The following is a 16,773-nucleotide window of genomic DNA, read 5'->3' as shown; positions in this document are numbered from 1 at the left end:
ACTCTAAGTGGAAAAAGATAGGAGCAGCATGACCTCTAGGAGGCTCTTATTCCTATATGGGGTTAACTTTATAGAATATAATTATTTTAGGAATCGCAGCTTTGAATTTTATAGCCTAAATTCCATGAATACAAATATTTTTATATCAATATATATTTAAAAGGAAGTTATTTCCAAGAGTCATCTAGTGAAACAATATTTGATCCTCAAAATTTCAAGACCATAAATCAAATACATAATTTAATTAGTGTAATGATTTATGTGTGCAATATTTTACAGCTTTCCATATTCCTTCACAAGGCAGGAACTTATTTAAACCATGTAAAGACCCTGTGAGGTTGGAGAGATGATTATCCTCATCTCATCTAAGGTAAAAATACTTTATCAAACTAGTTAGTGGCAGGACCAGGATGGGAATCCAGGTGTTCTTACTCCAAGCCCAAAGCTCTTTCCACTCTATCATTTTGCTTCAGACAAGTCTGAAATTTGTTATAATAGGACATGACCTACATTAAAATTACTGTTAATGACTTTCAAATGAAGGAAATTTTCATAAGGTATTAAATTGGAGGGGAAGAAGTAGTGTACAGGCAATTAATGAGAAAGAAATAATAAAAATCAATCCTGATAACTTTGGTACTTAATTTCCTGACCTCTTACTTTCACTTGAAAGTCATTTATTCAACTACTACTAGAAATTGGAGCTCACTCAAGGTCAAAATTATGGTGGTATGGCTACCAGCCAAAGCTAACTTTCTGTCAAAATTATCTTTAAAAGAGATTAGGCTGAAGGTGTCTTCTAGGTCAAATATAAAGGTATTGCAAAAACCTTGGGTCAAACACACCTCTTAAAAAATTAAATGATTTGAGATTGTCAAAAATTAGTAAGATCTGTGGAACTCCATTTAAGAAGTTATACTGCCATAGATCATGATGCTCACCAGGTTTTTAAGCTTTAAAACTTCTTCCAAATCAAGTTGAAAAACAGTCCAGTTGTTACTTTAAATTTCATTACAACAGCCATCCTTTCCCTACCCTATTTGCATCTCAAAACCTCTGAGCAACCCCTCCTATACTTGCTGAACACAAGATATTTCATGATATATGATTTCAAACTCCTTAACAGTTTGACCTTGAGTAAAGGTTTGAACTTTGCCCTACATCTCAGGGGTTCCACCGCCGTCATGCAACACTGACCAGTCTTAGAGACCACACTTTCCAGGTTGACCAGTAGGCCCACTTGGATGGGTCCCACTGTGATTCCAGAGAATTCAGTGTTTCTCCGTGTTTCCTCTACTTGAGAAAGAAGAGCAGTGTGAGGAACAAAGTTAGAACAGCTGGGATACTAAAATAGCAGAGTCTCTCTGTGAATAAAATGGACTAATCAACCTAGATTGAGTGTAAAATAATTTTTATAGAGCTCCTGCAATCTGTCTGGCACTGGATTGGATGCTTTCACATTTATTATTTTGTTTATTTTCCTTCAATCCTGTGAGGGGAATGTAAAATATATTTATATTTTATTGATATATAAATTGAGTCTCAGAGAATTTAAGTAACTTCTCTATGAAAAAATATTCCCACTAAAGATTGTTTGACTCCAAATCTCACAGAGCAGATTTTTTTGCCATACTGATGCAAAGTTAATCTAACCCCAGATCTTATACATAATCCTCTGAGCCCCACTTGCTATTATATCTTTCACACTGAATAGAGATGTGAATGCCTTTGGGTGCCTGGAGATGCCATGTCCACACATATTGTAGTTATAGATTAAATTCATTCACTCATTGAGCAAATGTCTATTGGATTGAGGACAGCTCAGTCAATATAAATTGTGGTGAAAACTGAAGTTAATTAGCTGAGATAGATGTATATCCCAGAGCCAAGTGTTATTCAATGACACCTACTTTATACAAGTGTTCTTTGTACAAAACCCAAGACTCCACTTGCCATGAAGAGTGATGACATAGCTAAAAGTCAGAATCCAAGTTTGGAGAAACTCTTTTTTCAGTTTCTAGTTTGGTTAAATATAATTACTAAAATGCCATATTATTAAAACAGAAATAAAGCCATAAGAGAAAGTAAAAAGATTATGATATATTTATCCAAGTAAAATATTGATGACTTCTGAAAGGAACATTGACAGACTATAGGTAAAATCTGATTAGAAAATTAATGTCAGATACATTAGCCAGAGATGATCTCTCCATACTGATTTAAATTACATCACTCAAAAGAAGGGCTCCTCCTAAGTGTCAGTGTGCTTTCAGCTATACCGACCTGGATTCAGAGCAATATCTGACATTTGGCTTTGTCCCCCTCCTCATTGCCCTGGGGAACCTATTTGTCTTTCCTTCCCTAAAGTCCAAAAGTTTTTTCCCTCAAGATCACTATACTTTCTTCAACTTAAAAAGGAAAAAACTTAATTTTTCCCCACTAATTAAAATCATATGCCCTAATATGTGTCATTTACATTATTTTGGAAATACACTATCACTTCTTGACATCAGTCACTAAGATGTATCTAGCAGTCAGTAAGACTCTACCTTGTAGAAGTTACACAAAGTGAATTTACAGGAAATATTACAAGATAAAACCTTCCCAATTTCATTTTTCCCCTCTTTTACTTAATTTTGGGGATTAATTTCATGAAGGAAAGAAATTACACTTGCCCACAAATTGCCAGATGGATGTAGCCTTTCTTAGGTTTGCATATTAAAATTTGAAAGCATAATGAGAAAAAAATTGAGATGGGACCAAATGATCTTATGCCTCTCTCCCTCCCTTGTCTCCCCTTCCTCTGTTCTTTTTCTTCCTCTTCATCTCTCTGTGCTTTGTTCTATTTATTAACCTCCTACATGAAAAAGGCAATAATGAGAATAGATAAGGTAGAATAAATAGGTGTGGCCCCTAACACCACAATTTATAAAAGACATCAACACTGATAAATAGATATGTGGTGATACACATGGGTACCCAGCAATGGTCTGAAACAACTGTGTACTATTTCATGAGAAATACGCACTGCTCATGAGTCTAAATCGAGGTGTTTTAACTAAATACAATCCAGTGTTTATCATTGTTATTTCCATTCATTTCCTTTGCATAACAAATTACATCCTTTGTTATTCAATTATTCAAACTATTCTGAGAATCAGTTTCTACATATGTGAAATATTGGCATTGGACAGGTGGTATCTAAAGTTTTTTTCAAGGACCTACTGTATAGCACAGGCAACTATACTAAATATTTTGTAACAACCTATAAGGGAAAAGAATCTGAAAAATAATATATAGAATATATATATGTATACATATATGTATAACTGAGTCACTTTGCTGTACACCTGAAACTAAGACAACATTGTAAATCAACTATACTTCAATTAAAAAAATAAAGTTCTTTTCAGATCTAAAATACTGTGACAATGAAACATCTCGTGAAACATCTGGTGTCCATACATGCTGCTTTTTTTTGCACTATGCATCCATGTTTCTACTCTCATAAGAATTACCTTTACCTCCAAATCTTAGGGTATGCTTCAATTCCTGTTCCCTTGGGAATGACAAGGCATGGAATCTCCCAGCTTTAGGTCTTCCAAATTTCAGAGAAGATACACAGAATGCCTAATTCCTGGTCATATTTATTAATATAGAGCCTGAACTCTACTATTAGAGAATCACTGCCACATTTCTCCCCACTGAAGATCATTCACAGAGAGGTGGGAATTTGGCTTAAAAGATAGGGCAACTTGATCTGATTTTAGCTCCAGGATGGTTTAAGGGCATCTTGCATTTACCCAGTGGGGAAATAGAACAAAGAAACAAGTTTACAACTGAGGAGGAGAAGGATGCCTCAAAAGAGATATAAGAGAGTTTTATTTAGTTTTCCTTCTATACTATAATATGTTTGATAAATCCTTTAAACTTTTAAGCAAATAGCGTATAACGTGGATGATAAAAATCTAACCTTGCCTGTTTCAGCAAAGATTCAAGATACTTTACAAAGATTTCAGATTCAGCAAAACACAAAAGGCATTTCAATAAGCATTTTCTCTTAATTGTGAAGCACATATACCCACAAAATTACATTTATTTTTTGATCATTTAGGCTAATTTATCAAAATTCACTAATGGGACAACTTTAAAATCTAAGAAGCCTGTGAGTTCATTTTCCCAATACAAATAAAATATTTTCACTTTGAAACTGGAACACGATATTTTCCCAAGAAATTAATTATACATTTGGAAGATTCGGTAGAAAACGAACTATTGTTTTAATAAGGGTCCTGAAATTCACTGACATGTGAATGTTCCCATATTAGAGTACAGCTTACATTCATTAGGTGTGTGACTGAATTTCCTGTTTAATTTTAGGTTAATGAAATAAATACTTTAATATAGCTCTCTGTTTTTTTCTAATCCTGATATTTTATGAATGAACAGGGCAGCAATCCAAGTTCTGGGCCTCTCACACAGGGTCAGAAGGCTGGAATTACTTAGCAGACTGTTCATCCCACTTTGAGGACAAAGGATGTTGCACAAAATATTTTGGTAATGACAGAAATACAATGAAGAAGTCTTGTAAGACAAAGCAGGATTTTCTCTGCTGAAGGGACAATTCACCGTAAAACCCAAGAGGAAGTTATCAAATGGGTGCAGTGATCTCTTTTGGGGACTTGAGAATGAGTGGCCTCCCCACGTTATGAGGACAAAGTGAAATGACACCTTTGCAGTTTCCAACAGCTCAGAAGATTCCACTCTGACATTTCATTTTACCTTGGCCAACAACTGCAATGAAAAATAGCCCAGACACATTATAGGATATGCCCTTATGCATGATATTTTGTATCAGATATATCAGTCACATTGCAAAGGACTTAGATCAACTTAAAAAAAATAAAACCCAATAGAATGATTACAGCCGCTGCCTAGAATGACAAGTATTATCAACAAAAATTAATCAGGCGCATCTTTTAGTGAACTCAATTAATAATGTGCAACAACAGGGTCTCTTTTCTTAAGATGAAAATTAATTAGTGGAGGGAAGGTCACTTGGAGATGCTGACATCACTCATCAGAATGCTCTGGCAGCTCTAATTATTTGTCTTCCAGGCTTGGGTGATCAGAAATTATTGCAATACCTGAGCAACATTTTGAAAAATCTTTGTGCATGGCTCTTTTAATTAGACCTGGTATTTGATTAATGCAGTGGAAGCGTTTAGATCAGCCTCTTATCATTGAGTGACTTAGAAGTTTTAGGGAATTATACTGTGTGAGACAGGGTCACTGAAGAGGTTTGGAATCTATATATTTTTATTATTAACAGATTTATAATGTTAAATTAGATTTATCTTTCTGTTTTAAGCACTCCGTTTATTGCCAAGCCAGATAAGGTATAGGATAGAAGTTTATGAATTCATATTTCAAGAATTTTTTTTTTTCTTTTTTGCCTCTCAACTAAAATAACCATGCTTGGAGTTTTAGAATTGAACAACTTAATTTGAAAATCTTTAAGGACTTCACCTTAAATGAAGTAGGATGTAGGACAACATCTCAAAAGATGAATATAATCGTTATGTCAAAACTCAACGTTAAGAAAATTCAGTTAGGGTCTTTTGTGTATAGATGTTGCAGGCTCATAATGTGAATATAGAGACAAACTATCTTGGGAAAATAGACCAGGAAAACATACCGTAGCATAGTCAATGTTGATACGAATGTACTTATTTCATGGGTTGAATAATTGAATTTCTAAATTTTGAAGGTTTAAAAAATACGTGATAAAACTTGTCTATATTAACTATGTAATTGTTTAATATTTTGGGGGGTTTAATGCAATTTACATGGTATTCATAACAATGGTAACTTTAAGCTGATGTTCACATAGTGTATTAAATGTCAGCTATGGTTTTGGCTACAGGTTTCTTCAAAGACCACAGGATGAAGTGGAATTAGGGTAAATTTTACAATAACATTTTTATCTGCAGGGGGACATATTTGAATCTTTAAAACTACAAAGTAGCAAATGTTCACAAGGGGCTGGCAGGTATATACTTGCTGGGCAAAGGAGGAATAAGTAGCTAATAGACCCCAAATTTGGGTCTTTCAATTTTGCTGCCCACTTACTCACTGACCTAATAGTATGGGTATATATACATACACATCTATTTTCAAGAATATAGCTTATTTTATGGACTATTTTTGATCCAATTAGAGAAGGAGCATGGGGTAGTAAAAGGCACTTGGCTTTAGATCAAAGAAACCTATGGGTGAAATCTTGACTTTGCTGTTTAACATCTGCGTGATCATAGGTGAGTTGCTCAATCTCTCTGGAAATCAGTGACTTCACCTGTAAATGGAGACCATAGCCCTAATCTCATGGGCAGTTAGGAAAATTAAATGAGATAATGTATTTGGAAATGCTTACTATAGTGATCAAAATATTGCAGGAGTTCAATACATGTTAATTCCATTCACAATCTTGGGCACTGACATTTTGATGTCTTTCAGTTATTTGTAAAAGGGTCTACCTGGTTTACATGATTTTCAGTTTAATAGATCAACCTGATGGGCTCTATTTAGAAACAGTAAATATACCCTTAAAATCAACAACTTGAGGATATTTATATACCTTAAATATATAGCTTATATAATCCAGTTAATGATCTATACTGGAATTGTCTGGGTTGTAGAAATAATGACAAATAAAGTAACTTGTCCTATACTCACTGGTAAAACATTTTGGATACTTATTTCTACTGATGAATTATGCATGCAAAGGCCAAATGAGGCACACTGATTTATTTTCCCTCTTTTATGCCTTGATTTTCAGGCTGTGTGCAAAGCAGTGTATATTTTGTTCTGTCTTGCACTCCCACTGACTATATAATGCTCCTGGGGCTCTTCAAGTGGAGGAGACACGCAGCTCTGCTCACAGATGGCAGTTTGACCTGTAAAGCCAAGGTAGTGAGCAGGCATTTGGGAGAAAACATTTTAAAATTAGTGTCAGATGTGGAATTGTTATGCGGAAGTACAACATCTCCACTCAGGTGTCAATTCCACTCACACTTCTATTATACCTCTCAAAACCCCACCATTTAAAAATCTATGAAAACACGTCTTAAAAACTTCAAATTACAACTACTGTGTAGACATGTAAAAATATTGACCCTAGATAACTTAAAAAAATTGAACAAATATTAATATAGCATTTACTATGTGCCAGGCATTATTCTAGGTCCTTAATGAGAAAGAAAACCCAAAATTAGGAACAGCATGCTGTTGCCAGAAGACAACAGAGAGCAATAAATAAGAAAAAAAATGTCTTAAAAACATGTTTGACAACATTACATACCAATCGGTATTATGCTGTGTCACTTGCCCCTCAATGATGAGAAATGTCAAATCATTAGTTGTCATCGAGAGGAAGGTTTTCTGTTGTCACCCCCATTCAGATTTTCTGGTTAGAGGACCACTTTCACTGGGAAAAGGTGATGTGTTATTGGCTGATTCCAGCCAATGCTGATGCTCTTGTGTACATTTGTAGAGTCCCCAGATATATGGGGACTCTCTCTAGCATCTTTCTTCTTCTGTTCCCACTCACTTCCAGATCTACGGGATGGGCTGTGCTCTGCTCCGCTGTGCCCATAGCACAAGGTGGAGAAGCCAGGGCCACAAGACTTGGAGTCTGGAGAAGTGGCTTAATGTCCTGCTCCTATCACTAATCCACATCTTTAAGCTCTTTAAGGTCATATTTAGCTCTGTAATACTAGGGATATATGTCTATTAGGTTGGGAGTTTATCAACATCAGCGACTATGTCTAATTCATGTTTTCGTCTCTAGTGATAAAGGAAGAAGGGTGGGAGATAAAATTTCCCACCCGGGGCAAAGCTTCCTTCTACCTTTCCTCACCCTGCTTACTTGATGTAGCTCTAAATTCCTATTCAAAAGGCAGATAATTCCCTGTATTATGACAACCAGTACATTTTATTGCTAGAGAAATTAATACAGACAGATCATCAGCCTATGGTACCATGACCAACACCCCATTTCAATGCAGATTGAAACTTCTTTTCAACCTTCTTTTAAATAATTTTCCAAAAATATAACCACCAGTTCTTAAAAGTGGGGAACATATTTTGTTAGCCAGCATTTCAGTCATTTTATTATAGAAATCACTTCAGATCCTTGCCAATTCTATGAAATTTGATTAGCTCCTGAGAGTATGAATTGAAGGTTCTTACTAAACACTGTCAAAGGTAGAAAAGTTGGAAAAGTATTGCATGTAAAAGAAGCAAAATATCACTGAAAAGAGAATACACTTATAAGGCTCTAAAGTGAGAATTTTCAGAGTAGTGTTTTAGGGACATTCATGTCGATTGGTTATTCAATGCTGCAAACCCTGGCTGGCTATGGGAATTTAGACAAGCTGCTTCACCCCCAGTGTCAGGTGCCTTATTTATAAACTGAGCATGTGCAGAGAAGAGCTACCTGGGCTCTGCAACTTGTTGGTTCAAGATCCTAAAAATGGTATCCAAGTAACCTGGAGGGTTGCAAAAATCACAAGTCTTCTCCTAAGAGAAAGACTCACATCCAAACTGCAAAGTGAGCTGAGATTTCCTACAGCATCTATTTGTCTACTGCAGGTAAATTGTAAGACCATTCAAAATTCAGTGATGACTTAAAAATATCCTACTTTATTTACAAGTGAGTCATCCTTTCCTCCATTCCCTCTAATTGTGTGAATGACAATTAGAAAGAATTTCCTCTAGGATTATTTATCAAACAGATCTACATTTATCCACCTAAATTGCCTGCAAGTTTTAAATACATTACTTAAAGCTGGGTAGACTTGAAGTATTTTCAGATTTGAAGTAAAATATGGTATTTTTGAAAAGATTCTATTATCAATTGCTGGGATTTGTATTAATTTATAGCATTTGAAGCAAATTATAATAAACAAGCCCTTTACTTCTTAGCATCATACATCTTATTGTCTCCATGACCTGATGAGTAACTGATTAAATTAGCAAAACCTTTCTCTGCATTGAGACATGGGGAGTTATCGGCAATAGTATATATCATTTCTTAACAAATTCCTCGGTGATTTTTCTTAAGCCTGTCCACCTGATTCTATTCAATCAATAGAAAATGTTTGTAAGAAAAATATTGCTAGTAAATTCTTATTCTTTCTCGGGACACATCAGAAGTCTTTAACTTGTCAGAAGTCTTTCCATGTATACACAATAAGACATTTCTGTTTGACAAATATAAGGATGCCCAAGTTGTTTTGTCAAATGCATCACCTCAAGCTATATAGCTAACGATAGGCATTTGATCACCTTGCCAACTGTTTTAAATAGAGAAACAAAGGAAACTACACATGTGTATTAAAACTGATTAGCATTGTACCCTAAAGCAATTAAATAAATATTAGAAGAAACTCCCACAGCCCTTTGTTTTGCTATATGGGGCTCAGCTGTGCTCTTTCTAACCCTAACTACATCACTTCAAATTACCAGTAAATTAACAGAGGAACACTTTCAACCTCAGAGCAGATTTGATCCAAATAGTCTTTAAATGCCATTTCTGTTCCTATTAACCTAAAGATCGGCATAGCAGATATTTTCTTGATGCTGCCCAGCAGTCTAGGGCATTAACGGCGAAGTAGTGACAGCACTTTTCATGATGATTTATGATTCCGTGTTTAACTTGATTATGCCAATGCTGACTCTGAATACTATTTCAATTAGTGCACAGAAGGTCACATCACAAATATTCCTCTATAATCTATTCCTATTAACACTAATACACAGAGTAACCAAATCTTTTCACCCTTGTTGATTCACATCATCCATAGCCCTAACTGCAGGCTTGTTTACCCGTTTACTGCTTTGGACACTTCCGAAATGGTAATTTTCACTCCTTTGAGTATCATTAATATCTGTACTATGACATGGGGAATAAAGCATCTCTCTGCTGGCATTTGTGCATTAATGATTATCAAAGTCTCAGATTTATTAAACAGAAGGTATGCTTTCTAAAATGCCTGTCTAAAGCATTATTTCATGACCAATTACTAAATAAACATACAAAAGGTTTTTTAGGGAAATGAACCTGGCTTCCGCCTAAAATCAATTTTAGCAACAACTGTCTCTCATTATTGCTCCCTTAACGACTTCAGGGAATTTTTCCTGGATAGATGTAACCAATCATAATCCAGTTTCCATTTTTTGAATAATTTCTACATCTAATCATTGGGGAAAACAGAGAATATTGGGTCATCATGTCTTTCTTTTCTACCTGAAAAGTGCTTATCAAACAATCCCTGTGGTACAAAATTAAGACTACAAAGAGGAGTGGAGTTTTACTGAAAAAAAGTTTTCAATTTGTCCAAAGGTTAGAGTGAAACCAACTGCTAGAGACAAAATCCACACATCATTTAAACAATTAGTGAGGAATGTTCAAAGACTTTATGTTCAAAGTGCACACAATTTGTATTTTAAGTCGTATGCGGACGGAATCTAGACTTAAAGTTAATTAACAATAAACCAAGAGGGCTTCATCGCAGACATTTAACTGTGCGCGGGGAGGCCGGCGTCCAGCAGAGAGCGTGGCTGGAACTGGGAGTGCGGGCGTGGAATGTCACAGCGCTCAGTAGGTCCCCAATAACTGCCTTATTAACAACGATGATGTCAGCCTTGCAAAATATTAAAGGGGCCCTGTCCCCGTGGCTTGCTTTTTCTTGTTTTTAGTGACCTGAAAAACATTTTTTATAACAAGGTATTTACAAAAGAAAAGAAAAAAGCAATAGCATTATTTCACAACCCACTATCGCCAGTTCATTGGCAATCTTGCTTTCAGGAATTCTCCAGCAATCAAACATCATATTCATATTCCTCTCACAGCTGATTTTACTGAGTTTTCATGATATATTCAATAGAAGCTTAGTGCCTATGGGGGCGGTGGGGGGGAAACAGCTTTCCTTTTTTGGTGGGAAAGACTGAATTTGCATGATTATGGCAGTTTGTAAAAGTCAAAACAACTGGTAGAATTTATAAAAATATGAATTGTTGTGGAATTCTTTCTTTAAAAAATTTTTTTGTTTTTAAATTGAAGTATAGCTGATTTACAATGCTGTGTTCGTTTCTGGTGTACAGCAAAGTGATTCAGTTATATATATATATATATATATTCTTTTTAATATTCTTTTCCATTATTATTACAAGATATTGAACATAGTTCCCTGAGCTGTACAGTAAGTCTTTGTTATCTATTTTATGTACAGTAATTTGTATCTGTTAATCCCAAACTCCTAATTTATCCCTCCCCCACCCCCTTCCCCCTTTGGTAGCCATAAGTTTATTTTCTATGTCTGTGAGTCTGTGTCTGTTTTGTAAATCAGTTCATTTGTATCGTATTTTTGATTCCACATATAAACGATATCATATGATTTTTATCTTACTCTGTCTGACTTCACTTAATATGATAATCTCTGGGTCCATCCATGGCCTTATTTCTTTTCAGTGGTTTTATACAATTCCTCCACATACCACTTCAGCAAAAGGTAAACAGCTAGCCAAAACTGATCATGTATCAATCCATCCGTTCCTCCCCATGCACCCACACACTTACTTCTCCGCACAGTTCCTTTCCTGTTATCCACCCTTTTCCCTAGACTGGATTGACCTGTCAGGCCCATGTCCCATATTCCAAAGGGATTCATCATCTCCCACTAGTCCTTTCTAGACTATTAACTGACAAATAAGATAGTACTCCACACAGAATCAACACGTGACTCCCATCTGTAGATTTAAAAAGGGAATCTTGGAGAATATAAAAACAAAACTACACTAGTAAAATGATGTAGGTTGGGGTAACAATGTGTGGACGAGGGTGCTGCTAAATAATTCCTGTAACCCAACAGAGCCGTTATCTGTTTCATCTGTAAAGTTTCCCTGCTCTTTGGGATGCTAGAGACACGAAAACAGGCCTAGCAGGATGCAGTCTTGTCTCTGAGAAGTGCATGTCTAGTCTTACATAAAGAGGATTCCCAAAGCTGAAGGGAAAATTGACCCCAACTCATAAATATCCAACTGTCTATTACTTTCGTGTTAAAAAGTTAACTCCCCAAACCTGAAAAACTGGGAAGAAATCATCCCTTATTACCTTGTACATAAAGTTACAGTGTACGGTGCCTGGCACATTATAGCTGCTCAAGGAGAATTAGTTTTCTTCCTCCCATCCTCTCTATTGTTTCTTACTCTCCCTCTCTCACTCCCCCTACCCTGGACTCAACTTTCAAAGGTGAAGTGTCCAGAAATGAAAGCCAGTTAGTCTGGAGGTGTGCATTCTGTGATCCTACCCCTCACCCCTTCACCATAGTTTATGTCAAAACAGCTGGAACAAATAATTGGTTGCAAATTTTTTTTTTTTTTGCGGTGCGCAGGCCTCTCACTGTTGTGGCCTCTCCCGCTGCGGAGCACAGGCTCCGGACGCCTGCAGGCTCAGCCATGGCTCACGGGCCCAGCCGCTCCGCGGCTTGTGGGATCTTCCCGGACCGGGGCACGAGCCCGTGTCCCCTGCATCGGCAAGCGGACTCTCAACCACTGCGCCACCAGGGAAGCCCCAAAGATTTTTAAATAAAGGATTCACTTTCCATTCCAGTACTGGAATGCTGATTGAAAACTTATTTAGGAGTAGAGGGAAAAATCCAGAAGGGGGCCGGGAGGGGGGGAAGAATTCTATGCCAGGGTAGCAAAGGGGGAGAGAAAATCATCTCATTTTTCTTCGTTGCCTGAAGACACACTTAAGGGGGCTTAAGTATGGACTGGCAAAGATGAATGAACCTCCTTATTGTTGCATTAATAGGATAGTTAGAGTTAAGGATCAGTGAACATTTATTCTTATAATAAAAGCTTTCTTTAGGTTTCTATATAAATGTACTTCTTTGTATAATAGTATCTGTGTAGTAATCATAAGTGATGCTTAGCCTACACGTCTGAGTGATTAGGGAATAGTTATAAATTTTTATATGCATATATCTGTATCTCCATGTGGAGATAGCCTGTCTTCCTTTTACAGGTGACTCATAAAAGGGTTGTAATAGGAAAGATCCACTTCAAATGAAAGGTTGAGCTGTTACATCTAGATTGAGAGCGATCACAGAGATTAGCCCCTTGCCCTGAGTAATTTATAAAAAGCAAATGAGGGACTGGTGGCCATGAAAATAAATATAATTAACCCACTTAGAAAAACCTTCACCCTTGTTACAGACGGTTTCTGCTCCATCAGACTGACTAGAGTCACACGCAAATAAAGAGAAAGATTCCAAGATTCTAAAGTTTCTTTCTAATTTTTTCATAAATAATTGGAATGTAGAAGAATAGGCCCATTTTTCAAACTCTGAATAAGCACCTCATGTATATGAACCAGTTCATAATTTTTGCACAGATGTCACACTCCACGGGATATAAAAACAAACTAAAGATAGCTGGCCATATAATGTGTAGATATATCATCGTTACAGATGCTCCGTAGAGCTTGTGCACTATTTTCCCCCAAACAAAGCTCAAATCTACATATTTTGAAGATACAAATTTCTCGTTTGTTATTCTTGAACATGCTCTTTATTTTTTTTTAAGTGAATTTTTAAAAAGTTCCAGGCCCACAAAACTGGCATGAAACTGACACAGCTGGAGAAGCAGCCCATCCCTACACAAAGAAGATACAACAAAGACAGTGTGTTTTTCTGACACTGCCTATGAGAGCCTGCTTAGTGAGAACGAAAAGTGTCCTCCCCAATGAATTCAGGCTTTTGGCTCAGCCATTTGAAATCTTGTTCGCTGACAAAGAGCCCACAAATGTTACTGGCATATGTAATTTACTGAGAATCTTCCCTTCAGGCCTGGAACACACAGCAATGCATTACTTAGAACTGGGTGGAAGAGGGAAAATATTTCCTGGGTGGTTCTTCCAGTGTGTGTGCACAAGTTATTCATTTGAGCAGAGCCGCTCTCTCAGTGGGCTGATGAAATTACGTGACCGCCTCTCCGCTATGTTTCTACAATCCCCGCCTGGGGATTTGAGGACAGCTGCTTTGTAAAAGGGAGAATGTCAAATATTGATCATAATCCTTCCCTCAGGAAACACTCTAACAGGAAATGCCCAAGTGGCATTTTGGTGGCAGAATATTATTCTTACATGGGAGGGGGTGGGGTCTGATACTCTGAGTTTGAATCCCGACTCTACTGTATCTTAGTGTGACCTTAATTGAATTAAACTTGCAAAGTCTCAGTTTTTGCATCTGTAAAATTGGAACCATAATAGCACTTAGCTTTAAGTTAATGTGAGGATTAAATAAAATAATACATGTAAAGTGCCTGGCACACAGATCTTAACCTTTGTTTTCATTGTTGCCAATCTACACATTACCTGGAAGGAATCACTGTGGAGGACGCTGTCATATTCCTCTGTAGATTGATGGCTGAAGTGTTCTCAACATGTGTCATATTTGAAGGAATTACCTCTGATCTCTGAGTATCTCTGATCTTTTTCTTGTAAAGGTAGCATAAGGAATAAGAATAGGGCACATCTATGCAGTAGTAAAGTTTGTTGTAAGCAATTTTTCTCCCCATCTACTGCCACCCTACCTTTTGCTTTCTCCTTTTCCTCTTTCTTTGGGTAAGACCATCAAGTGTCTACATCTGCAATATAAATGTACCTCAAAAACTCCATTATGGAGAAAGCCTTGATATGTTAGTGAAAATGATCGAAGCTGTATGTGTGTAGGAAGCACAGAAGGGCCATTTGAGGCAGATCAGAAAGATTGCAATTATTCCGGACCCTGGTATAGGTAAAAGCTCTTTCCTCTAAAAGTGGAATGGACAGAGATATGGATTCAGACAACACTTGAGCTGGAAGGGGCTGGTAAGGAGGTCAGAAGACCTGCGTTTCAGTTAACCCTCTGCATTCTGGCAGTATGACCTTACACAGGTCATTTATCCCTTGTGATATTTAATTTTTTCATTCGTATAACCCTAATACCTGCCTCACAAGTGTGTAAGAATCTAGGAAATGATTTGATTTCACATGAAAATCTGTGGAGATTATGAATACCGCCTACATGACAGTTATTCATAATCATTTATTAGATAACTAAATAATAATTTAAGAATGTTAAAGTTCTTCAAAACTGTGGAAGAATGGTAAGGTGAGGATGAATGAGAATGAGAAAGCAGGTTTTAAAACTTGAAATGATGTAAATTTAGAAGCACCAACTAACCTAACAGTCTGGGTTTAGAATCTTTTTTCTATAAGTCTGTAGGAAATACAAGGAGCAAATAAATAAAGGGAAGCACTATTTCAAGTGGAAGGAAGAAAACCCAGGGAGATCACTTTTCAGGGGTGACATAGGTTGGAGAAAATACTTTGGAGATTCGGGGCAATAATGATAATAATAACAATAACAACAATATAGTAATGACAATAATAGTAGCTAACATTTTCACTGTCTCATTTGCTTATTAAACCAAACCAGAATATTGTGGAATGATTCCAGTACTGGAATGAAAAATCAATCCTTTAATTATGAAAAATCTTTGGAAGTGTCTTGTTTGATATCTATCTTGGTGGAGTAGGGAGGGGCAGGGAGAGCTGTAGAATGAACACCTGCAGAACAACTGACTTCATCTTCCGGACAATTAATGCTTGAAGTTGAATCCAGAGTAGGGGCAGGGAGAAAGAGGGAGGAGAAAGAGCTAACATGGAAGGGAGGGGAAGACCGATACTTCTCAGGCACCTACTATGAGCCAGTACCGCCCAGAGAGCGTTACGTGTGTACACACACTGTAAGGGATAAAGAGAGACCTCTTAGGTCTTTGGAATCCAGTTTGCAGTGTGAAAGTAATAGACAGAAGTTGAAGGCAAGTGGAACAAGCATTTCCTATTACGAAGTCCTAAGCTATTTGAATAATTTAGAATATCGGACTGGATAGACTAGGATCAGATCCATTATGGTCATTCTTTCATCCTTTTTCCCCATTCTGAAATTTTCACAGAAGTCAGAGAGTAAGTGAACCTCTTTACCATTGGTGTTTGGGAACATAGTTTCCCTGATGCCAAGAGGAGGATTCAAGTTTATTGTATTATTATTATAAATGATAGATCAGGAGTAACATTATGAAAAGATGATGTGTTAAAACAAATAATGGTAATGTACTTTGGGCATCTGAAAGCACAGAGTGGATCCTATATTTTCCTTCTCTTTCTTTCCTCTCCCTTCTTCTTTCTCCTTCTTCCTTCCCCCCTTCCTCCCCTCCTTTCTGTTCCTTTCTTTCCTTCTTCTTTCCCTTCCTTCCTTCTAGTTCTTCTACCTCTTCTCAATAACTGAAAACTAGATAAAATGCTTTCCATGTCCCACACTTTACTCTGCCCATCACACTTCTTGTCACAAAATTTGATCTTTTATAACTGTTCAGTAATTATTTCTTATGATTCTACTGTAAATATATTTTCTTAATCAGAGTAAATTCAAGGATACTCAAACTACAATTTTCAGAAATAGGATTCATAATGTGATATTGCATTTACAGTCCCTGGATAGCCTCCGTCCTCTGTTACAGATTCTGGAAAGACCCACAGACACAAAAAAGACTGTAGTGGCCTCTCATTTCTGACATGAAGCTAATTTTTAATAAACTTATCACTACAAGGTATAAATTCTCATTTAAATTAAAAATTCCCCAACTGTGAACTATTTCCCCAAA

Source organism: Phocoena sinus, chromosome 18, assembly GCF_008692025.1.
Source record: "Phocoena sinus isolate mPhoSin1 chromosome 18, mPhoSin1.pri, whole genome shotgun sequence".
NCBI classification, from domain to species: domain Eukaryota; kingdom Metazoa; phylum Chordata; class Mammalia; order Artiodactyla; family Phocoenidae; genus Phocoena; species Phocoena sinus.
The sequence above is the reverse complement of the archived record's forward strand: the minus strand, read 5'-3'. Positions refer to the sequence as shown.